The 24,981-nt window shown below is 45.7% G+C and overlaps 1 protein-coding gene, 1 long non-coding RNA gene and 3 pseudogenes across 5 annotated transcripts in view; 3 read left to right on the forward strand and 2 right to left on the reverse strand.

Annotated features, from left to right (window-relative positions):
* Positions 1-101: 101 nt before the first annotated feature.
* LOC737413 (ribosome biogenesis protein BMS1 homolog) lies at positions 102-10,875 on the reverse strand (annotated as a pseudogene).
* Positions 10,876-12,144: 1,269 nt separating this feature from the next.
* On the forward strand, positions 12,145-17,668 carry LOC737288 (dual specificity protein phosphatase 8-like; annotated as a pseudogene).
* Positions 14,475-15,627, forward strand: LOC129136170 (uncharacterized; annotated as a pseudogene).
* Positions 17,669-23,337: 5,669 nt separating the features above from the next.
* On the reverse strand, positions 23,338-24,708 carry LOC107966748 (uncharacterized). Its single transcript, XR_001706665.4, has 2 exons — positions 24,602-24,708; positions 23,338-23,585 (listed from the first exon to the last, which is right to left on the reverse strand). It is a non-coding gene; the product is annotated as an uncharacterized LOC107966748 (long non-coding RNA).
* The window catches only part of SEC24C (SEC24 homolog C, COPII coat complex component), a 28,443-nt gene continuing 27,552 nt past the window's right edge, over positions 24,091-24,981 (forward strand). Inside the window, exon 1 of one of the 4 annotated variants that reach the window (XM_001145134.8) lies at positions 24,091-24,822. The gene's annotated coding sequence lies outside the window, so the exon portion shown is untranslated. Of the gene's footprint in view, positions 24,851-24,981 lie in introns of all 4 variants that reach the window. The other 3 variants (XM_054660263.2, XM_063780781.1, XM_063780779.1) reach the window with 3 other exon arrangements.

Below are 24,981 nucleotides of genomic sequence, written 5' to 3' on the forward strand. Positions count from 1 at the left end.
CATGGATCAAGGAGGCATGGAGGACAGGACTCTTCTGCTTGGTACAATGAAAAAATGGTATTCTTTTTATTCTACATATTGACAATATGCATTTGGGCCTCTATTATAAGTACGAGAGAAAAATCTTCAATAAATAAAAGCTGAGTATATTACTTTTTTTAATTAAAAAATAGATTCGGAAAGAATAATGAGAGTTCAGAGCAATGACTCCTGCCTCACTGATGCCTGAAAACCGTGGCTGCCACCAAGGTCAACATAGACAGCGTCTTTGTCATACAGCACACCCCCAACTCCAAAAACAGGCGCATAAACCAGCTGCTCCTTCTTATTTAAACAGCACTTCTTTTGTTGTTCAGGAAGAGCACAAGGGTCTGGGAGGAAACTGATGTCACTCATGGCAAAATCTTCTACCCCTGGAAGACAGGACCCAAAAAGCCAGCTTCAACTGACAAGAAGTCAGTAAGTATCTACTGTTGACTGGGGGGTTAAAAACGATGCACACTCCAAGGGCTTAAACCATGACCCTAAAGAAGGGCATTGTGCCACACTGGAACAGTGGCCCTCTAGCTACAAGACAAGAGGTCAGAGAAGAGGCATTCGGTAACACCTTTGCAGGCCTACACATAGCTGGCTTACTTTTAAAACCTCCACCAAGGCCATCTTCCCTTGTTTGGTCATTTTTCAGTTTTCCTGAGAAATGAAGCCATCCCAAGAATCCTATGTGTGATTCTAGTATGTTCTACAACAAGAGAATACCTGGCATGTGAATTTGGCTTTTATTTTTCAAGTGCGCTCCTCTTAAATAACCGTAAAGTAACATCTGCTGGTCACATTTGATGTTTGTTTGGATATCCTCTGGGTTTGTCAAATCTTCCACCCTAGAAAAATAAACTCAATCATACAGCAGAAATGAATGCCAAAAGTTCCTATACCTCCTTTCATGTGTCAGTGACTCATCACACTCTTGTCCACTAAGCACATTGTTTAGAAAACTAGAAAATACAGAAATAAGGAAGCACCAGAGGAAAAGGGGCAGGCACACAACTGTGTCTCTAGGCTGAAAGTGACATTCATTCCGTAAGACACCAGACAGGGAGATGACGTCCACCTGGGGTCAGGGAAGAGTAAAGAACATATTCAGAAAATCCCTTTCTGGAAGAGGGTGAGCCTGTGCTCTGGGATTTGTACTGTGGCTTGGATTCTGGCAGGTGTAAAAAGGGTATTCCAGGCTGAGAAAACCACAGCACAAAGGAAGGAAACTGAAGGCACACACAAAGGACTCAAGCACCCAGGCACGAAGGCAGCATCACTGAAATCTGAGGCTGAACATAGGATGGGGCCACATCCTGTGGCCTTAAGTGCTTCCAAGTCCTCCCACTTTCCTAAACATCTCATAGTTAATTTACTCCCAAAGGCACAGCATCTTTGAGCAATGATATCAGTAGACATTTTCCATCCACTACACTTCTACCCCCACTATTCAAATAGGCACAAAATAAATCCTGTCACTGTTCTTTTTCTAGCCTTTTTAGCTTTGAAATATATGGTCCAGGAATTAAAAGTTTACAATCACTTTTTACCTGTCTGCCAGGATATAAGGATGAGAAGTCTGCCATGTGAGAGGCCTAAACTTCATAACTGTAATAAAATGGCCCAGATTGTGCATTTCTTGGTTTTGATATTCTCCATGCACCATTCCAGAAAGGCAGAACAGCTTGGCAACCTAAACATTAAAGGAAAATTAAAAATTAAATTTCAACTAAATTCTTGTCAATACTGCAACAAAATAAAAGCTCTAAACAAGAAGCAATCCTAAGAAGGGAGACTTCCAGCAAAGCCACTGTCCTGAGGCTTCCAGAGCTTTGCTGGCTTCTTTCAGGACTTATTAGAACCACACAGAGGCAGACTGCTCTGCAGCCGAGCAAGGGCATCCATCTAAGTATGGTGAGGAGAGGGAGGTGAGGCCTCTGAGCACAGAAACGGTTCTGTGGCTGATGGACCAGAGCAGTATGGAAAGGAAGGGGCAGTGCCTGGTCCTGTAACTGGGAGAAACTTCTGATGTACTCCATTAAGTCCCAACCCCCAAACACCCAGACACTGCCTGGTGCAGCAGGTACAGAGACAAATGAGATACACCAAGAGGCCCAGAATAACCACTCTCTTGAGGGAAACCTTCCAGAGACTGGGAACACATACGCAAAGGGAATTCAGGAGGCAAATCCTAGAGAGACGTTTAGTAATGTCTCTTCAGTCTGTTTGTTTGTTTGTTTGAGACGGAGTCTCACTCTGTCACCCAGGCTGAAGTGCAGTGGTGCAATCTCAGCTCACTGCACCCTCTGCCTCCCAGCTTCAAGCAATTCTCACATCTCAGCCTCCAGAGTAGCTGGGATTACAGGTGCGCGCCACCACATATGACTAATTTTTGCATCTTTAGTAGAGACGGGGTTTGGCCATATTGCCCTGAGCTCGAAACTCCTGGCCTCAAGCGATCCATCCACCTCTACCTCCCAAAGTGCTGGGATTACAGGCATGAGCCACTGTGCCCAGCCTCTTCAGTCTATTTTAAAAGGATTATACTGTTAGCATCTAACAATTATTTCTCTTCCTACCAGGTAAACTTCTGTCCAGAACCTGTGTTTTAATCGCTTCTTTGTCTTTTTCAGTTGCTTATTGTGTTTGAAGAAGTCGAGGTGGGTGAGAACTCCCATAATTTTAGGAAAGCCATGTACTTGACAGATGTTTAGAAACGCAAACGTTTCCATTTCAAACCCAAAGCTGGCATCTATAAGCATCAGTACCTACAAGCAGAACACATTATTTCTCAAAGAAACTACCAAAACAGACCACCTACACTAGGGGTTGGCAACTGGCCCATCGACCCAATCCAGCCCATCACCTGTGTTTGTAACTAAAGTTTTATTGGAACATAGCCACATTAATTCATTTACATATCGTCTATGGCCGCCTGTGCACTACAACTGCAGAGCTAAGTAGCTGCAAAAGATATGATCCACAAAGCCGAAAATATCTACTATCTGGCCCTCGACAGAAAAGTCCCACTCCAGACTAAATCAAATGACTACACAGGCATCACCCAGAGAAACCACCACCCTCTGACTTGCTCTAAAAGGCAACCATAAGACAAGGCCACTAGGATATAAACATCCATTTTAAGAATTCTAATGCATGAGAAGTAACTCAGAAAGGCTGGATCTAACCAGGCCCCTACCTAAGAAATCCTAATTTAAAGAAATGAAGTTTTCTATAATGTATTTTTAAGCCAAATAACAGGTCTCTGACATCCAAAGAATGGGAAGAAAGTGATAATCAATGAAATATATTTAATATGTACAGAAAACCAACCTCTTCTTTCAATGTCCTCACAAAAAAAAAACTGTTTTTTTGCTGGGAAGTATGCAGTGTACACCTCTATCTTGTATGTTAATTTGTATAACTCAATTGCTCAGGAATTTCTTTAAATAGCTACCAGTTTAGAATTAAGTCAAAAAACAGTAAGATTATGATGAATGGTAGTCTATAAGAAAATATAAGCAGATAAGACCAATTTTTAAAATTAAGACACTTCAAAGATGCAAATTTCAGAATTGATTCCTGGAAACTTCTAGTTTTAATATTAAAGATAGTTCTGTTTTTATCTTTCCATGGATAACTAAAACTAACAAAAAATGGAAACAGAAATGCCCATCTTTGATTAAACTAGGAAACATTCAAAACCCAAAACCACAGAATATATGAAGTTGGGCTTGTAGGAAAGCACAGATGCCTCTGCAGACCGAGGCAGCAAGCAGAGCTCTCCAGCAACACTGGACCAGCTCAAAGAATAAGTGGAATATCCTCACACCACATCTGATGCCACAGAGTGCCAAGGGGCAAGCAGCTGGTTGTAGGATCAGGAAGAACAGGGAGCAAACAGTCCCTCAGCTGCCAATCTTTGTCATCTAAGCCAGTGTTACTCCCATAATCCACACACACACACGTATACACCCAAATCCACATATTGTTTGTGCCTTTGCTGTACTCAGGAGGCTTTGACAACCCAGAGCAGAGCAATCAACATAAGCTAAGCTAAATAAATTATGGTGCGTCCACAGAATGGAATATTATATTAAAAAGAAGGAGGCAGAGCTACAGTACTTACTGATTATATACCTCCAAGATATATTACATGAAAAAAGCAAAGCATAGAACAGTGTGTAAAATAAGCTACCATTTGTGTTTTTAAAGGGTGGCATGTGTGTTTATATGTATCTGGAAGGATACTGCTCTGCAGGGACCTGAGAGACCAGCCGTTAGAGCAAGGAAAAAGAAAATGCGCATTGTGTGTACCCTGCATTACAGTTAGAGTGCTTTACCAAATGTGTGTGCTCCTTTTGAAAATCTTAAAAAGATTTACATAGGCATCTCTCTCAATGATGGTTAAGAGACTGGGAAGGGGAGCAGGGAGGGAGGGAAAAAGAGGGAAAGGTTAACAGGTACAAAAATACAGTTAGATAGAATAAATTCTAGTGTCCAACAGCACAATAGGGTGACTATAATTTATTATATAATTCAGAACTAAAAGAATGAAATTGAAATGTTCCAACACAAAAAAATGATAAATGTTTGAAGTGACAGATATCTGAATTACCTTGATTTGATCATCACACATTGTATGCTTCTATCAAAATACTACATGTACCCCATAAATATGTACAACTATTATGTAGCCATAATAACTAAAAATAAAAAAAAGTAAAGGCATCTCTTAATATGTCTTTAAAATTAGAAACTTGCTACATCTTAAATAAAAGAGAAACAAATGACTTCTATGAACTATTCAATCATTTCAAGTATACAAGATTTAGTAATCTTTACACAACTTTACATTAATAACACTTATTTTTACTAATAGTAGCATTACATGTTCAAAATTTGAATGTTATTTAGTTTTCTGACATTACAGACATTACAATGGCACGACTTTAAAATCTGTATTACTTTTTACTTTATATTTTAGGAGTCTTCCTGGGCCAAAGTATAAAATCTGTAGCTCTAGAAAAAACTAAATAAAAATGAAAAAACCAAGGTATCTGTCATCCCACACTTCCTAATCAATATGGCTTATTTTTTGCTTATTTTTTTTTTTTTTTGAGATGGAATTTCGCTCTTGTTGCCCAGGCTGGAGTGCAATGGTGGGATCTCGACTCACCACAACCTCCGCCTCCCGGGTTGAAGCAATTCTCCTGTCTCAGCCTCCTAAGTAGCTGAGGTTATAGGCATGAGCCACCTCACCCAGCTAATTTTGCATTTTTAGTAGAGACGGGGTTTCTGCATGTTGGTCAGGCTGGTCTCAAACTCCCAACCTCAGGTGATCTGCCCACTTCAGCCTCCTAAAGTGCTGGGGTTACAGGCATGAGCCACTGCGTCTGGCCTTTTTCTTTCTTTCTTTTTTTTTTTTGGTAATTTGTATTTTATTTTAGTTAATTTAAAAGATAGTTTAAAAAAAAGATAGTTAATAGAATATCAGAAATAGTGAACATTATCATTTCCATAAATGCAAGAGCGTGTACATTTTTCCACACACTGAGTACTATCTAGATTTTCTATGATAAACTCTGACCACTTCTTCAGGCAATTCATGTACTTACTTATTATCACTAAGGATAAAGATTCTAGAACCATTAGGAACAAGGGTCCCATCTTCACACAAGTTACTTAACTGCTGGGAGGCTCTATTTCATCTTATGTAAACTACAGATAATACCTACTCACCTCAAGGGTATATCAAGGGTTTATGTAAGCTAAGTTTGTAGAAAGCAGTTAGCACAGTGCCAGGAAGGGTCCAAGAAGAAATGGTACTTACTATGAAATATTTGTACGTATATATGTATGCATGTTAATGAGTTCTTATTAGCTGTGTTCATTAAAGGTTTTCTCTATCCTGCGATTTGCTTTTAGATTTTAGAATACATTTTATTGTACACATTCCATTTGTATTATTAATATAACAACATTTATTACTATTATTATTATCATCAATTCAATCACATCTATTGTATCCTTGATGATGACCATGATTCCTTTAATAATCATAAAACTCTCTTCCCTTCATCCTGGGGTAAATAACCTATCACAATGCTGTAAGTCTCCATCAGCACCCCAGGCTGCCCCTGCTCACTTACCAGATCTGCTACTTTAGCCAGATAGATCATGTTAATGTCACACCCACATTCAATAACAGTGAGTCTGCACTTTTTACCTATAAGTGAAAAGATGAAAATTTTACTTTAAAAAGACCCTGAAAAAACTCTAAGCATCAACTCTAACTTTCATTTTTTACCTGTATCCAGTAAAACACCATATACGTTTACAGGAGTGTACGAGAAGTTCATATTTACCGGTAAAATAAAATAAATTCCATCCTGTTTTTCTTGCTGTGTTCTAAATTTAAATAATATCCAAAGTCTACCCAGATGAATACAAGTGCTTAAACAGGGAAAATTCTGACTGGACAGGCTCCATGATAACCAAGATCCTGCTGTTCAGCTGTAGGCCAATGTCTTTGCCTCTATCAAAACTTCCCATATTCCCACTATCACTAAAAACATCCTCAAACATTATGCAACAGAATATTCATAACGATAATCATTTCTAAATTAAGGTAAAAAGAAAACGGTCAAGAAAATATGGGCAGGGCACAGTGGCTCACGCCTGTAGTCCCAGCACCTTGGGAGGCCAAGGTAGGTGGATCCCTTGAGCCCAGGAGTTTTGAGACCAGCCTGGCCACATGGGGAAACCCCATCTCTACAAAAACAAAAAAGAAAGGAAAAAAAAAAAGAAAAATTAGCCAGGCGTGGTGGCATCCACTACTCAGGAGGCTAAAGTAGGCGGATTGCTTGAGCCTGGGTGGTTGAGGCTACAGTGAGCTATAATCACGCCACTGCATTCCAGCCTGTGCCACAGAGTAAGACTGTCTCAAAAAAGAAAATATGGATGCTCCAAAGATAAAGAAAAGCCTCAATCCAACTATATTATTGCAATAACAAGAGACTTGAGTGTACATTGCCATTCTACCACTGGAAGTTTGTTTCATCTTTCCTCAAACTTGGAAAGGTCACCATCTCCCAAAGCAGACAAATTCTCACAGGAAAAAGAGAAAACGCGCACTTCCACCAGCATGTGGCTTCATAAGGGCAAGGATGTGCATGCACCTGGCACATAGGAGGTACGTGCTGTCTGTTAAATGATATGTTCACAGTGACCAGGCCTGCTACCCCCTTCCAAGGAACATGCTTGGCAAAGCCATAGAGCACTCAGGATAAGATATGTATCACATCCTTATCTCTGGGAACTTACCCTTTTCCGAAGTTATAGCTAACTTAGTAAAAGTATAAGAGAGGTAACATGATATGACAAAATTTAACATGTTCCACTCAAGAAAACAACAAACACATGCATGTCCCTCAGATGACAATAGCCACGCCAACTCTGTGTCTGTGGCGGCATCTCCTACCTGACACGATCATCACAGGGCCTCTGATCTCGGTCAACTTCTGCCGGGTGAAGTTCCGAATGAGGCATTGTATCAAAGTGCTCTTTCCAACTTTGGAGGCCCCATCACCACTACCACTATTGGTGGGGGCTCTAGTGGAGTTCGATAAACCACTGGAATATGATGCTTTTTTGTCTTCAAATCCTGAGTCCTATTCATTAAAAAAAAGAAAAAAGTAAACTCACTTTCAAAATAGAGAAAAAGGTATCAACCTTATAAGTAGAATTTTCTTAGTATACTTATAGATATGAGTACTTTAGTATATTTTATAGAGTACAACAGACAATATATAAATATAATGAACTTGTCAATTATTAACTTAACTTCTCACCCCCATCCAAATAATTGCTGTTGGATAAAGATGTAACAAGACGACTTCAATAGTATATAGAGTTGAAAATTGAACACTCCTTAAATCTGACTGTTTTATGGGTGATTCTAATAGTTTTTTAAAAACCAAAAGGTAAATACCAAGGCAGTGCATCATAATGGATAAGAGCAGAGGCTCTGGAGTTAAATTTGGCTCTCCTACTTACTGGTTATATTATTGGAGGTAACTTGTTTTCTTGACCTCAGTTTTCTTGTCCATAAAATGAGGGCAAGAATGAGTCCTACTCTGGTAAGGCTGCTGGAAGGATTTAGTTGAATAACGTTTAAAGTACACTGCTAAGAATATCACAAGGACTCACTAAATAAAGCTATGTTAGTAATAAATATTGTAATTTTTGTATTTTATATTACAACTTTGTAAAACGTATCCAGAGGGAAAAAGCACACTTATCACCATAGAAACAGTTTAAAGTTTAGGAAGAAACAAATTCTATAAATTCTTGTATCTTGGGCAAGAAACACCAACCAGTGTGCAGATGCTGGAGGCAAGGCAGCTTCTATAGCAAAGCCTCTCATGTTTTGGTAAAAGCCACACAGCTTGCATCTCCATGTCCTTTGGAGCTGGACTAGACTTGTGAATCCAAATGTCACCTGTGAGAGGCTCCTACTATTTAAAAAGAATCAATGGAAGAAGCATCAGACTGTAGCTAAACATACCTGTGAAAGGATCGAGCCATCCACACAGCAGACTGAAATGCAAAAGCTTTGGGATTTCTCTTCCAGGCATCTTCTTCGTCTCTTAGCTGGAGATCCTGCAGATGCCGCTTCTTTTTCTTTGCAGCTTTGGGTCCACTATTTTTCTTTCTTTGTTTCTTCTGGTCCTTAGTCTCCATAATGGCTATTTACCAATAACAAGTAATTCTAATCTACAAGGAAGAAGGTTGGGGTAAGGAGGTGGGAGAAGCATTTTACAATCCAGGCAATAACCAGGGCAAAAACATTAAATTTTATTTATTTCTTTATGAAGAGATGATATATTTGTTCACTGAACAAGGGTAGAAACTGCTTAACCCTCCCCAATTTCATTTATCTCTGTTATGCCATAAATTAGATGAGTTACCTCTGCTAAGGGTACATTTTATGGTTAAGTTACTTTTTTTTTTTTTTTTTTTTTGAGACGGAGTCTCGCTCTGTCGCCCAGGCTGGAGTGCAGTGGCGCGATCTCGGCTCACTGCAAGCTCCGCCTCCCGGGTTCTTTTATTCATCTTAAGTGTCAACATCAGCAGTATCCATTTCTGCAAGGATGGAAATATTCTATATCTGTACTTTTCAGCCATTTAGCCATTAGCCACATGTGGTTACTTAAAATGTACTTAGAGAAACTGAAAAAATGAATTTTTAATTAATTTTATTCCAACTCTAAATAGTCACATGTGGCTACCATACTGGACAGCTCAGACCTAGGTATCAACTGGACTAATGAAGTGGTTTCCTAACTTAAACTAAAACTTAAATTTTAATAAAAAATTTAAAACGCTTTTATGAACTTCCAACATGATCACAGTATTACTTTTAGTACCTGTTGACTCTGCAAAACTCCTAAATTAAAACTCTTCTACATACATTTGAAAAATAGCAATATCTAGAGGCTGGGCACGGTGGCTCACGCCTGTAATCCCAGCACTTTGGGAGGCCGAGGCGGGTGGATCACGAGGTCAGGAGATCGAGACCATCCTGGCTAACACGGTGAAACCCCGTCTCTACTAAAAATATATAAAAAAAATTAGCTGGGCGTAGTGGCGGGCGCCTGTAGTCCCAGCTACTCGGGAGGCTGAGGCAGGAGAATGGCGTGAACCCCGGAGGCGGAGCTTGCAGCGAGCCAAGATTGCGCCACTGCATTCCAGCCTGGGCGACAGAGCCAGACTCCGTCTCAAAAAAAAAAAAAGAAAGAAAGAAAGAAAGAAAAATAGCAATATCTGTATGTGTGAGATATGACTGGTTCTAGATGATGCCTGGAGACCCCATGGACTTACAGAGACCCTTCCAGTGATTTCTGAGGTACCTGGGAATCTGTGGCCAATAAATTGGTAATCACTGAATTAGTGAGTTTTTTAAGGATATCCAGCTGCATAAAATCTGACAGCTTGATTGGAAAAAAGCGGGGCAGGGTGCCATTTCATTCAATTAAGGTCCTGTATTCATTCCGTTTAGTAAATGTTTGTGTCTGTCTATGATGTGCTAGCCACTGTGCCAGTAAATGGATATAGCTATGATCTGACTTGCAGAGGAAATCCAAACTAGTATCTTCCGTGCCATGCAATAAGGGCTACATTGCAAGGCTGCACAGGGTGCTACTGGGGCACAGAAGTGAGTCAGAGGCTTCCCACAGACACACACACGAGCGGAAACAGAAAGTCTTTATATATCACCATATGTCAAGGAACACTGGCCGGGAGTTAGGAGAGCTGGGCACTAGGAACGCTTTGAAACCGAACAGCTGTGTGATTTCCGAGGTTATGTTGCTTCTCTACTATATTTTAGTTCCGAACTTGTACTAATGTTTCTCTCCCTTTTCTTCTTGGTGGGAAAAGCACAATTTGGGGTCAACAGATTCGGCTCAGGTCTAAGTCGCCGGCCGGGACCACGTCGCCAGGAAACGACGTCTCCCCGACACCTTCCCTCCCCGTCCGGGCTCTCTGCAGCAATTCATCCCGTCACTCTCCCAACGACCCCGGGCACACCTCCGGCAGATGCGAAATATGCTGCTCCTCAGGAGGAAAGATGACCCGGAGGACCGCGGCAGGACCTTCCCACTCGCGATCTTCCCAGTGCCCCAAAGCCAGGGACCCCACTGCCGCCTACCCCAGCCCGCGGCACCGAACCTGCTCACAACTGCGACTCCTCAGGTCGGATTGGACACCACCGGAAACGGAAATTCACCGTCGCGCCGACTCTCCGGAGGGAAACAAAAAGGCAGAAAAAAGAGACCGGCGCCTGGACGACTTTCAGGGGAGAGCTGGAAGAAAGACTGTCAACAGCTGAGTGCGGGCGCCGGCGCCGTCTACGCAGTGCGTTCCACCGGGTCCGCATCCCTCCCGATTCCGCCCCACCCCGCCCTCGGAACTCGCTGCCTCAACTCCCGCGGTGGGACTCCGGAGCAGCGTACACCGCCCTCGCCTTAGTCCTCCCCAAGGCCAGGGCAGCTGTGCGGCCTGGCGCGGGTTACTTGGTGTGGTGCGGCCTGGCGCGGGTTACTTGGTGTGGTGCAAAAAGCCAGAAGGAGACACATTTGGTCCTGGCCACCCCGGAGTCACCCAAACCAAAAGGTAAAAGGAACATAAAAAAGCCTTCTGGAAAGTGTAAAAAAATTCATTGCACAGTGATTTTTGTCTTGTGAAATCATAGTTACTGTTATTAGCAGCTTTTTTAAACGTTTTATATTCATTTTTTATGGTGTTCTGACATATGAGCTGCTTCAAGAGTTTTTGGACATAGCTTGGGTGTAAAATGTAAAAAGTGGATATTTTCAATTTGTAGCTTTCTTTTTTGAAACTTACTGAAGTTTGTTCTAAATATATCCCCTTCTTTCTCACCTACCCCAACACATTTTTAAAAAAAACACCACCAGATATCCATTACAGCATTGATGTGAGTGTAGATGAAGTAAAAACTTTGGCTTCCCTGATAACATACAAGTGTGCAGTGGTTGGTAAGTGATCGCCTTTCTTGCTACCTAATGAGAACTCTGGGGAAATATGTTTACTCACATGGGTTACTGTTAAGATGCTATAGAAATATACCTTATCAGAACTGATTTTTTTTAAGTTGTCCTCTTTAAGACCTGCATCATTTTTCAATTAGTCTAAATTAATATATAGCCTTTTTTTACGTGAGGGATTTTTTTTTAATAGGAGCTTATTGAATTTTAAGTCTAGATCTTTGTTTTCAATTCCTCAACATATTCTATAAATAAGACCAAATTATAGTAGAAGGATAGTAAATAAGCTATTATCTTTTAGAAGTTGTAAAGAGCACTGATTAACTCTATATTAGAGACCCCGCCCCTGCCTTGGCTGCGCGGGCCCCCACCAAAGGGCCCATGGCGAGGGCAGCGCGGGTCCCCCGGAACGCCCCCCGAGGCGAGCGCTAACGAGGTCCGGCACCATGTGCTAGGTCACTCCCAGTGCAAGGCCACACTTGGGCCATCTGAGCAACCCCTCCTCACTTCAGGGGTCACCCTCCCCACCACCCATTGCCCCACCATGGCCGGAGACCGGCTCCCGAGGAAGATGATGGACGCCAAGAAGCTGGCCAGCCTGCTGCGGGGCGGGCCTAGGGTGCCTGGTCATCTACAGCCGCTCCTTCTGGAGTACAACAGCTGGCATGTGCTCAGCTCCGTCAACATCTGCTGCTCCAAGCTGGTGAAGTGGCGGCTGCAGAAGGGCAAGGTGACCATTGCAGAGTTCATCTGGCTGGCCACACGCAGCCAAGTGGAGGCCACTGAGCCACAGGATGTGGTGGTCTATGACCAGAGCACACGGGACGCCAGTGTGCTGGCCGCAGACCGCTTCCTCTCCATCCTGCTGAGCAAGCTGGACAGCTGCTTCGACAGCGTGGCCATCCTCACGGGGGGCTTCGCCACCTTCTCCTCCTGCTTCCCCAGCCTCTGCCAGGGCAAGCCTGCTGCCCTGCTACCCATGAGCCTCTCCCAGCCCTGCCTGCCCGTGCCTAGTGTGAGCCTGACCCTCATCCTGCCTCACCTCTACCTGGGCTCGCAGAAAGACGTTCTGAACAAGGATCTGACGACACAGAATGGAATAAGCTACGTCCTCAATGCCAGCAACTCCTGCCCCAAGCCTGACTTCATCTGCGAGAGCCGCTTCATGCGGGTCCCCATCAACGACAACTACTGTGAAAAGCTGCTGCCATGGCTGGACAAGTCTATGGAGTTCATCTGTAAAGGCAAGCTGTCCAGCTGCCAAGTCATCGTCCACTGTCTGGTCGGTATCTCCCACTCTGCCACGATCGCCATCGCCTACATCATGAAGACCATGGGCATATCCTCCGACGACACCTACAGGTTCATGAAGGATAGGCGCCAGTCCATCTCGCCCAACTTCAACTTCCTGGGCCAGCTGCTGGAGTAGGAGCGCAGCCTGAAGCTGCTGGCCACCGTGCAGGGGGATGCGGGCACCCCCTCAGGGACGCCGGAGCCTCCGCCCAGCCCTGCGGCTGGGGCCCGGCTGCCATGGCTGCCACCACCTACCTCAGAAAGCGCTGCCACCGGGAGTGCAGCTGCCAGGGAGGGCGGCCTGAGCGCGGGCGGGGAGCCCCCACTGCCCCCCACGCCCCCAGACACCTGCGTGCTGCAGCAGGGCCTGCGCGGCCTGTACCTCTCCTCTGACCGCCTGCAGGACACCAACCGCCTCAAGCGCTCCTTCTCGCTGTACATCAAATCAGCGAACACCCCCGGCCGGCGGCCCAACGGCCCCGGGTCACCCGACCCCGGCGAGGTCCCAAAGCTCTGCAAGCTGCACGGCCCGTCGGAGCCACGCTGAGCCTACCTTCGCCCAGCCCCGACAGCCCGGATGCCGCGCGCCCACGGCCCTGCGGGCGGCCCAGGCCCCCAGCCGGCTCCCCGCTCCCCCGCGCACAGCCTCGGCCTCTCGGCCCTGTCGGCGCCCAGGCTGCCCGGCCCTGGCCAGCCGGCCCCGGAGTCTGGGCGCCACCGCTCGACTCCCCGGGCACGCCGTCGCCCGACGGGCCCTAGTGCTTCAGCCCCGAGGGCGCGCAGGGGGCGGGCGGGGTGCTGTTCGCACCCTTTGGCCGGGCGGGCGCCCCGGGACGGGGCGGCGGCAGCGACCTGCGGCGGCCGGAGGCAGCAAGGGCTGAGCCCCGGGACGCGCGGACCAGCTGGCCCGACGAGCCGCCCCGGAGACGGAGACGCAGACGCAGATCAAGCGCTGCAGCTGCCAGATGGAGTTCGAGGAGGGCATCCTGGAGGGGCGCACTCGCGGCGAGGAGCTGGCCGCCATGGGCAAGCAGGCGAGCTTCTCGGGCAGCGTGGAGGTCATCGAGATGTCCTGACCCCTCCGCTGCCCTCAGCTCCGCTGCCCACAGCCAGACCCGTTATAAATATATATTATATATAATGCAAAGAAAGGTAAATGGTTTTACTTTTATTTTTATTGAGAAGTAAATATTTCTATTTTTTTATTTATTTAAGCTATTCATTCTGGCAATGATTTGGCAACAGTGCAGGTGGTCCTCGAGCTCTATTTTTACTGTCTGGTATTTAAACTGAAACATACCTTTCTAAGCAATACGAGGCCACCTTCAGTCGCAAGGTGGGTGCCAGGCCTGGTGCCCCTCCCAGTTCCCCCACCCCAGGAAACACTGCTGACACTTGCAAAGGCTGCCGAGCTTTTGTGCACTTTTTACATAAGAAAAAGGATAAAAAAAGGAAAAAAAAAAAAAAGCTTATTTGCCACAAACAGCCGCGGAACCCCCCCCCCCCCCACCTTCTTCCTCCCTTCAGGCTCTGCCCCAAAGCCATAGGTTGGAGGAGCAGGAGCTGGTGTGCCCCAGAGAGATGCGGCCAGCCCTCCACCAGCTCCAGGCACCAAATCTTGGTGGCAGGGAGGGCACCCCACTGCCCGTTGCCCCAGAGCTGTTCCTTCTCAAGGGAGGACAGGCATTGGGCCCCATGGTGCCAGGATGTTGAGAGGGGCTGAGGAATAGAACAGAGTGTGTAGGGGCTTGGGGCAGGGGGTTCTGGAGCGTCAGATGAGGTGGAGCCCAGGGGAGGATGGGGGTGTTGTTAATGTCCCCAACTCCTGCCAGAGCCCCAGTCCAGCCACTGGTGGCTCAGAAAGGCCATTCCCAGAGGGCTGCGGCCCTCCCTTCTCCTTTGACCCTGCCCCCAGAACTACCTGCCAGGCAGGGCGGCACCAGTGCAGGAGAGGAGCTTGGCCTCCGGGGGTGACACAGGAGTGGGGCCTGGCTAGCCTGTGCTGGCTCCACTGGGCGGGGAGCCCTGGACCGCCAGGTATGCGGAGGGGGTGGGCTTAGGGTCCTGTTCCAGGTCCGTCCCCCACCTAGCAAGTCCCCAGGCAGGACTTGGAAACCAGGTGTGCACCAGCAGGCTGAGGGGCTCCATGAGCAGGTGCTGCTTCACACAGGAAGTTCAGGCGCCAGCCAAGTCCCTGTGCTTCTGGGGTAGGCCTGCTTCACTTAGGGAGCGCTGCCCTCAAGGCAGATAAAGCCCTCTCCTTTGCCCCGACCTGCATGGGGGCTTCTCAGGAGAGAAACTCCCGTGTGCCCCTTTCCCAGGGCACTCTCTCTCTAGACAGCATGCCACCCCCAAACACAGGTGGCTTTTGGGCCCAGGTGGGTCAGCCTGCTGCCCCTGGCCCATACCCTCTCAGGCCATTGGGACCCCTGCCCTTCAGATGTTCTAGGGTCTAGGAGTGGACCAGTCACCCTGGGAAGAGGCCAGGGCCTTGGCAGGAGGGGTGGCCCAGGCAGGACCCAGTCCTGAGTCCTGGAGCAGGGCCAGGGAGGCGCCCACCCCACCCCGGCCAGCCGCCCTCTCTGCTGTTTGTTCTATTTGTTCTTCTTTTCACCCATAGCCTTGTGTTCCTGTCATCCCTCCTTTCAGCAAAAGTCCTTTTCCCATTCCCTCTGTCCCCACCAACTGCTGTTCCCCAAGAAAATAAGCTATCATTGTATTTGCAATCTATGGATTAGAGGTTGAAGTATTTATTATTATTGGTTAATTATTATTAATTATATAAAATATATATATTAGAACTTGGCTAGCCAATTTTATTGAACAATTCCTGTTCAATAAAATGTTGTTTAAAGTACAGTTTAGAAAACGATGGTAGGTTTATTTCTTGAACTTTCAGAAATTCAAGCTTAAAGCATCACACGTTTTTCTAATATTGTGTGGCATTTTCTGTCATTTTACTTTTTTAACCTTTATATGGAATAACAACCATCAGCCTTGTCTTTCAGATGTGCCATTTGGGGGTGCTAAAGCTGGTGTTAAGATCAATCCCAAGAACTATACTGTAAATATGAGAGTGATACTTGGTTTTTTTTGTTGTTGTTTTTGTTTTTCTGAGACAGAGTCTTGCTCTGTCGCCCAGGCTGGAGTGCAATGGTGCAATCTCGGCTCGCTGCAACTTCCGTCTCCGGGATTCAAGCGATTCTCCTTGATTCAGTAACTAGGATTACAGGTGCATGCCACCATGCCCAACTAATTTTTGTATTTTTAGTAGGGGGGCGGTATCAGCATGTTGGCCAGGCTGGTCTTGAACTCCTGACCTCAGGTGATCTGCCCGCCTTGGCCTCCCAGAGTGCTGGGATTACAGGCATGAGCCACCGCACCCGGCCTCAAAGTGATATTTGTGCACACAGTGCATTTACGAAGGACTTGAAATTACTGGGCTTCTCTGTATCCCCCATATCAGTGAGATCAATGGTCCCCATTGCTTTTCAAATGGAATGAAAAAAGTAAAGAATTAACTCATTGAGTGTTTTGCCATATAAAGGTCACCTACTTAATATCTATATCCTTTATCATTTTGTTTGGTTTTGTTTTTATGAGTCTTGTGTTTTTTTTTTTTTGCTTTTTGTATTATTATTTTCTTACTTATTAAAAAGGTAATTAATATTTTCATATTGTTAGACACTTAAACCCATATTTAAGAATTACTGTGATCTAATTAATCAGGCGTAGTGGTGCGCACCTGTAATCCCAGCTACTTGGGAGGCTCAGGCATGAGAATTGCTTGAACTCAGGAGGCAGAGGTTGCAGTGAGCCGAGATTTCACTGCTGTACTCCAGCCTGGGCAACAGAGAAAGACTCTGTCTCAAAAAGAAAAAAAAGTATTACTGTGATCTGAAGTTTTTAAGTCAGGATCTCATTCTAGACAAATATCTTAACTAAGCCTATAAAAACCTTACTTTTTATCCTGTCAGTTCCAAGCAAATTCAAACTGGTTGTCACAATGCTTTACATAATACTAAATTATCTGTATACAAACATAAACGCGTATGATTTTTATTCTCTTTAAAATTCACCATTTACATGGAATATAATTATATTTCAATTAATCTTAATTAAGATTTAGTAGGCCAGGCGCGGTGGCTCACGCCTGTAATCCCAGCACTTTGGGAGGCCGAGGCGGGCGATCACAAGGTCAGGAGATCGAGACCATCCTGGCTAACATGGTGAAACCCCGTCTGTACTAAAAAATACAAAAAAAAAAAAAAGTACCTGGGTGTGGTGGCGGGCACCTGTAGTCCCAGCTGCTCGGGAGGCTGAGGCAAGAGAATGGCGTGAACCCGGGAGGCGGAGCTTGCAGTGAGCCGAGATCGCGCCTTCCTGCAAGACTGGGCTAGAGAGCAAGACTCCATCTCAAAAAAAAAAAAAAAAAAAAAAGATTTAGTATATTTTTCAGTGGGGAATTAATAGAATGGGAATTTGAGTCCTAGTTCTACTATCCTGTTTTTATAATCTACTTTTTTGATCCCTTATTTCCTCACCTTTAAAATGGCAATGCCTACTTTATGAGTTGTTCTAAGGATTACAAGAGAAGACATATGAGAATGTACTATAAATAGAAAATAAGATGCTAGCAATAATCTCAAGCGATTTTTATATCTTTTTTAATTTTTATTGTTTTCTTATTTTACAGGATAATGAATTGGAAAAGATCACAAGGAGGTTCACCATGGAGCTAGCAAAGAAGGGCTTTATTGTGTGGCCACATAGATTTTGGTATAAAGTGGGAACATCTAAAAAAATCTTTTTTTTTTTTTGAGACAGAGTCTCGCTCTGTCGCCAAGATTGGAGTGTAGTGGTGCGATCTCCTCCACCTCCCGGGTTCAAGCAATTCTCTTGTCTAAGCCTCCCGAGTAGCTGAGACTATAGGCATGTGCCACCATGCCCAGCTAATTTTCGTATTTTTATAGAGATGGGGTTTTGCCATGTTGATCAGGCTGGTCTTGAACTCTTGACCTCAGGTGATCCACCCATCTCAGAATCCCAAAGTGCTGGGATTACAGGCGTGAGCCACTATGCCCGGCCTCCTACTATTTGTAATAGGAGATAGGGTCAGATAAGGGAATAAAAGCAGGCTGCCCCAGCCAGGGGCAGCAACCAGCTCAGGTCCCCTTCCACACTGTGGAGGCTTTGTTCTTTCGCGCTTTGCAATAAATCTTGCTGCTGCTCACTCTTTGGGTCCGCACTGCCTTTATGAGCTATAACACTCATCGCGAAGGTCTGCAGCTTCATTCTTGAAGTCAGTGAGGCGAAGAACCCACCAATTCCGGACACAGAAGTGTCTTCATTTAAAAAAATTTTTTAAGTGCACTGAAAAAGCATCACATATTCTAGCCTCGTAATAATGCTCCCCTTTTGGAGATCCAGGAATCAGTGTGGGCTCTGCCCAGAGCTCAGAGATCTAGTAAAAAGACAGATAGTTCCTATATAAATAAAATTGGTCTCCTCATATAATCCTATGATAGATTTCTTTTTTTTTTTTTTTTTTTTTTGGAGACAGAGTTTTCGCTCTTGCTGCCCAGGCTGGGTGATCTTGGCTCACTGCAACCTGCACCTCCCGGCTTCAAGTGATTCTCCTGCCTTAGTCTCCTGAGTAGCTAGGACTACAGGCACCCACCACTGCACCAGGCTAATTTTTGTATTTTCAGTAGAGACGGGGTTTCACCATGTTGGGCAGGATGGTCTTGATCTCCTGACCTCATAATCTGCCTGCCTCAGCCTCTCAAAGTGCTGGGATTTGGGATTACAGGCATGAGCCACCGTGCCTGGCTATCCTATGATAGATTTCTAAAATGTTATGTTTGATTTGGCATCCTTTTTTTTGTTTTTGGTTTTTTTTGTTTGTTTGTTTGTTTTTGAGATGGAGACACACTCTGTCACTCAGCCTGGAGTGCAGTGGCACAATCTCGGCTCACTGAAACCTCTGCCTCCCGGGTTCAAGCAATTCTCTCACCTCAGCCTCCCAAATAGCCAGAATTACAGACATGTGCCACTACACCTGGCTAACTTTTGTATTTTTAGTAGAAAAGGGTTTTCACCATGTTGGCCAGGCTGGTTTTGAACTTCTGACCTCAGGTGATCCACCTGCTTCCACCTTCTAAAGTGCTGGGATTACAAGTTTGAGCCACTGCGCCTGGTGTGGTATGTGGTTTTACTGCATGTGACTAGTTTACATGCAACTAGCCATGCAAGTTCAGTAACCCAAGGCGGTCTATACCCTGTTCAACAAGAACCATCTACTGATGACACTTCTGGAAGTCTGGGCAATATCAACTTGCTGTAAGAGTTCCCAAATGCTCTCAATTATCATGTGATAACAAAGTTTTCAAACCAGTAAATTTTGAGTAGCCCTTTACTAGGAATAATCTTGAGTAAGTTAGTATTGCCCTCCACAACCACAATTTAAAATATATCCGTATTGGTTTTCTCTTCAATTCAAGCATCATGTAAATATGTAATGTAGAAAATGAGGATTTCCCATATTCTCATAGAATCACAAAGATGATCACTGGTAATATGTGTGCTACATATATGATACCAGGTTTATTCTTTTTTTTTTTGTCTTCTTTTTTTTTTTTTTCTGTCACCCAGGCTAACATCCAGTGGCACGAACTTGGCTCATTGTATCCTCTGCCTCCCGGGTTCAAACAATTCTCCCACCTCAGCCTCCCAAGTACCTGGAATTACAGGCACCTGCCACCATGCCCACCCAGCTAATTTTTTTTGTATTTTCAGTAGAGACGAAGTTTCACTAAGTTGACCAAGTTGGTCTCGAACTCCTGACCTCTGGTGATTCGCCCACCTTGGCTTCCAAAAATGCTGGGATTAAAAGCATGAGCCACTATGCCTGGCCATTTTTTTGTACTCTTATACAATTATATACTTGCTTTATAAAAATGAACTTATTCTACATATATATGTCATTACATTATTAGGACATGTTCCCTAATGACATATTACATTTTCATCATTCTTTTTTAAAATATTTTTTTCCTGAGACAGCATCTCACTCTGTTGCCCAGACGGGAGTGCAGTGGCCTAATGACAGGTCACTGCAGCCTCAAGCTCCTCGGTTCAAGGGATCCTCCCATCTTGGCCTCCTGACTAACCCAGCTAAGTTTAAAAAAAATTTTTTTTTTTGGCCTGGCGCAGCAGCTCACGCCTATAATCTCAGCACTTTGGAAGGCCAAGGCAGGCAGATCACTTGGGGTCAGGAGTTTGAGACCATCCTGGCCAACATGGTAAAACTCCGTCTCTACTAAAAATACAAAAATTAGCTGGGCATGGTGGCAGGTGCCTGTAATCCCAGTTACTCGAGGGGCTGAGGCAGGAGAATCACTTGAGCCCAAGAGGTGGAGGGTGCAGTGAGTCGAGATCATGCCACTGAAATCCAGCCTGGGTGACAGAGCAAGACCCTGACTCAAAAATAAATAAATAATAACTTTTTTTTTTTTTTGGGGGGGAAACAAGTCTCATTATGTTTTTGAACTCCTGGACTCAAGCAATCCTCCCATCTCAGTTCCCAAAGTGCTGGGATTACAGGTGTGAGGCACTATGCCCAGACATTTTCATCATTCTTTTTTTTTGAGATGGAGTTTTGCACTTGTTGCCCAGGCTAGAGTGTTACGTCACGATCCCGGCTCACTGCAACATCCGCCTCCCAGGTTCAAGTGACTCTCCGCCTCAGCCTCCCGAGTAGCTGGGATTACAGGCATGAGCCACCACGCTCGGCTAATTTTGTATTTTTAGAAGACATAGGGTTTCTCCATGTTGGTCAGGCTGGTCTCAAACTCCCGACCTCAGGTTATCTGCCCACCTCGGCCTACCAAAGTGCTGGGATTACAGGCGTGAGCCACCGTGCCCAACCCATTTTCATCATTCCTAGTAGCCATGGAGCATTCCCTTTAATCAACTGTACATGCAATTTTTTTTTCCGGGGGCAAGGGGCTCATATTCACACAGATGGGAGTCCAGTTGGTGAGAAGGTGGCAGGCGGCACAGCCACCTTATACAGCATGCCATACTGGTCCACTGTCAGACCGGTGATGGCCACAGCTCCATCACCCCGAGGCTGACTCTGGCTCCTGCCTGGCTCTGCCCAGCCACCACAACCCCTGGGGACCATTCAGAGGCATCACTGGAGGGTGTGTGGTTAGTGGAGCAGCTGGTTGTGGGGAGGTCTCGTTTCTTTGGTGGAAGGCATTTCTGACTCCTCTCATGAACAGGTTTCATATTGCTTTGTGGTGTTCCTGGAGCCTGGAAGGAGTTGGCTTGCTCCCTGGGGCATCAGGAGGGGCTTCTCGGTAGCTTCCCCGTACCCCTCTAGGCTTCTGGCTGGGGCGCCCACATCTGAGCTTCCAGCAGTGCTTCTGAGCAGCTGTAGTAAGCGTCCTCCCGGCTGGCTCGGGAGCTCACAGCGCTTCCCGGGATCCACTTGCTCGTCCTGGAGCTGCCGCAACTGCGGCCGTCCCATCCCTGGCCCTGGAGCTGCCCCATACCCCTTCCTTTTGAGAGTGAGACTCTCAAAAAACAAAAAAAAGAAAGAAACCATGAACTATGGTCCGGGCATGGTGGCTTATGCCTGTAATCCCAGCACTTTGGAAGGCCAAGGCGGGCAGATTGCTTGAGCCCAGGAGTTTGAGACCAGCCTGGGTAACATGGTGAAACCCCATCTTTACAAAAATACAAAACTTAGTTAGCTAAGAGTGGTGGCACATGCCTGTAGTCCCAGCTACTAGGGAGGCTGAGTGGGGAGGATCACTTGAGCCTGGGAGGCAGAGGGTGAAGTGAGCCAAGATCATGCTACTGCACTCCAGCCTGGGTGACAGAGACCTTGTCTCAAATAGAAAAAAAAAAAAGGTGGGGGGAGGGGGAAGAAAGAAACTGAATCTAGGATCTACCACTTATCAGGGGTGCAACCTTTTTTTTAAGATGGAGTGTTGCCCTGTGTCCCAGGCTGGAGTGCAGTGGTGCAATCTTGGTTCACTGCAACCTCCGTCCCCTGGGTTCAAGCGATTCTCCTTCCTCAGCCTCCTGAGTAGTTGGGATTACAGGCATGTGCCACGACATCCAGCTAATTTTTGTATTTTTAGCAGAGACAGGGTTGGCCAGGCTGCTCTCAAACTCCTGACTTCAGGTGATCCGCCTGTCTCGGCCTCCCAAAGTGCTAGGATTACAGGCATGAGCCACCATGCCCGGCCCTAGTGGGTGCAACCTTAAGCAAGACAGAGGATATTTACTTTCCTATATCGATATGAGTCAAGTGGGATGAATCATGTGAAAATGCTTAGCAGAGGACCAGTTTAGGTCAGGTGCTCAACATATCTTAGTTGACTTTGGCAAATTATTCATCTAGACTAGTGGTTCTCAATCAGCAATGGAATCACCTGGAGGGCCTTAAACCATAGCTTGCTGGGCCCCACCTCCAGAATTTCTGGCTCTTATCTATGTAAAGTGGGTCTGAAATTTGCATTTCAAGCAAGTTTCCAGGTGTTACTGATACTGCTGATCTGAGGATCACACTTAACCACTGACTATAAACTGATAGGTCAGGTGTGGTGGCTTCACACCTGTAATCTCAGCAATTTGGAAGGCTAAGGTGGGAGGAATTTGAGACCACCCTGGGCAACACAGGGAGACCTCACCTCTACAAAAAATTAGCCAGATGTGGGGGCACATACCTGTAGCCCTAGCTATTCAACTACCCAGCTACTCCTACTGAGGTAGGAGGACCACTTGAGCCCAGCCTGAGCAACATAGCAAAATTGTCTCTAAAACAAAACAACAGGCTGGGCGCAGTGGCTCACACCTGTAATCCCAGCACTTTGGGAGGCCAAGGGGGGCGAATCACAACGTCAGGAGATCAAGACCATCCTGGCCAATATGGTGAAACCCTGTCTATACCAAACATACAAAGATTAGCTGGGGTGGTGGCGCATGCCTGTAATCCCAGCTACTCGGGAGTCTGAGGCATAAGAATCGCTTGAAACCAGGAGGCGGAAGTTGCAGTGAGCCAAGATTGGGCCACTGCACTCCAGCCTGGAGACAGAGCAAGACTCTGTCACAAAACAAAACAGAGGACAAGAACAATCTGCTTGTTTAGTAAAGCATGCTCAATGCCTAATATATAGTTTCCAGCACAGCCTAAAGTGCAAATTTTTCAGTGAATAAACCACTCTGTGCCTCAGAATAACTGATATTTACTGTCAATAATATGAGAACAAACACTTTTGTTCACTGCTCTATTTCCAGAACCAAGAACATGGCTTGGCACACAATGTCAGCGCTCAGTGGGTTCACCCTGCCTGCTGCCTTGACAGAGCTGATTTATCAAGACCAGGGAATTGCAATGGAGAAAGAGTAATTCACGCAGAGCCAGCTGTGTGGGAGACCAGAGTTTTATTATTACACAAATTAGTCTCCCTGAGCATTTGAGGATCAGAGTTCTTAAAGATAATTTGGCGAGTAGGAGCTTGGGAAGCGGGGAGTGCTGATTGGTCAGGTTGAAGACGGAATCACAGGGAGTCGAAGTGAGGTTTTCTTGCTGTTTTCTGTTCCTGGGTGTAATGGCAGAACTGATTGAGCCAGGTTACCGGTCTAGGTAGTCAGCTGATCCAATGAGTGCAGGGTCTGCAAAACATCTCAAGCACTAATCTTAGGTTTTACAATAGTGATGTTATTCCTAAAAGCAATTTGGGGAGGTTCAGACTCTTGGAGCGAGAGGCTGCATGTCCCCTAAGCTGTAATTTGTAATCTTGTAGCTAATTTGTTAGTCCTGTAAAGACAGACTGGTCCCCAGGCAAGAAGGGGGTCTTTTCGGGAAGGGGCTATTATCAATTTTGTTTCAGAGTCAAACCATAAACTGAATTCCTCCCCAAAGTTAGTTCCACCTACACCCAGGAATGAATAAGGACAGCTTAAAGGTTAGAAGCAAGATGGAGTCGGTTAAGTCTGATTTCTTCCACTATCATAATTTCCTCAGTTGTAATTTTGCAAAGGCAGTTTCAACAGCAGTGCTCGAAAAATTATAAAATCAACAAATAGTACTGAAAAGTTCAAATGAAGTCATATATGAAAAAGAAATCCTAGCATTGTTAGCTATAATTACTTAGCCATTAAATGGGGTACTAATAATTACTGCAGGAACTATAACTTTTCCAACAGAGCGCAGAGATCTTTTGGCTCTGATAAAGCTCTGCACCTAAACAAAGGCGCTGTATAAAAATGGTTAATAACAATTGACCCTTACTGAGTGCTTACTATGATGCCAAGCGGCCTATGTGGCCTAATTTCATCCTCTGGGCATTATTATTATTTCCATTTTACAAGCTGTAGAGCCAGACCTCAGACCCCCACATGCAGGTTGACAACAGTTGGTGCCCTTTACCACCACCACACGTTCCGCAAATCTCATAACCAGCAAACGCCATGGGTGAGAGCAACCTAGCCGACGGAAATCAACGGGGTCAGGGGTCACCAGGAAGTGACTACAAGACTCTAGCTCAGAGGTCACTAATACGTCACAGGCAGAGTGAAGGGGCATCACTAAAGATAGTTTGACAAATTCTTTTTAATCTCATTTCTGTTGGTGAGGCCATAAAGTGACTGGAACATCTGAAAAAAAATGTCAGGAGGAAAATACATACGACTCAGCAGAGGGGCACAGGCGGCGGCCATAATGGGAAGATGAAAGAGGCGCATGCGCGGCATCCGGGTCCCCGAAATGCAGACGTGGCAGAAGGAGTGGCCCGGCCCTAAAGCGTGGAGGAGGAACTTCCGGGGGTGACGGGACGGCCCCCTCGGAACCGGAAGTGGAGCCTGGGAGCCTTGACGTTACGAACGAAGTCTAACCTGGATCTGGAGCCGGGTGAGGAGTGGCATCGGGAGGTTGGCGGGTAGGAAAGCAAAGGCGAGGTCAGGGTATTACTGGCCAGATTGGGGTCCGGTTTCAGAAAGAAGGGAGGAGCCTGGGGGCGGGGCCTGGGTAGAGACCCTCACCTCACGCATCCACCATCCAGGAGCAGGT

Source organism: Pan troglodytes, chromosome 8 (assembly GCF_028858775.2).
Source record: "Pan troglodytes isolate AG18354 chromosome 8, NHGRI_mPanTro3-v2.0_pri, whole genome shotgun sequence".
NCBI classification, from domain to species: domain Eukaryota; kingdom Metazoa; phylum Chordata; class Mammalia; order Primates; family Hominidae; genus Pan; species Pan troglodytes.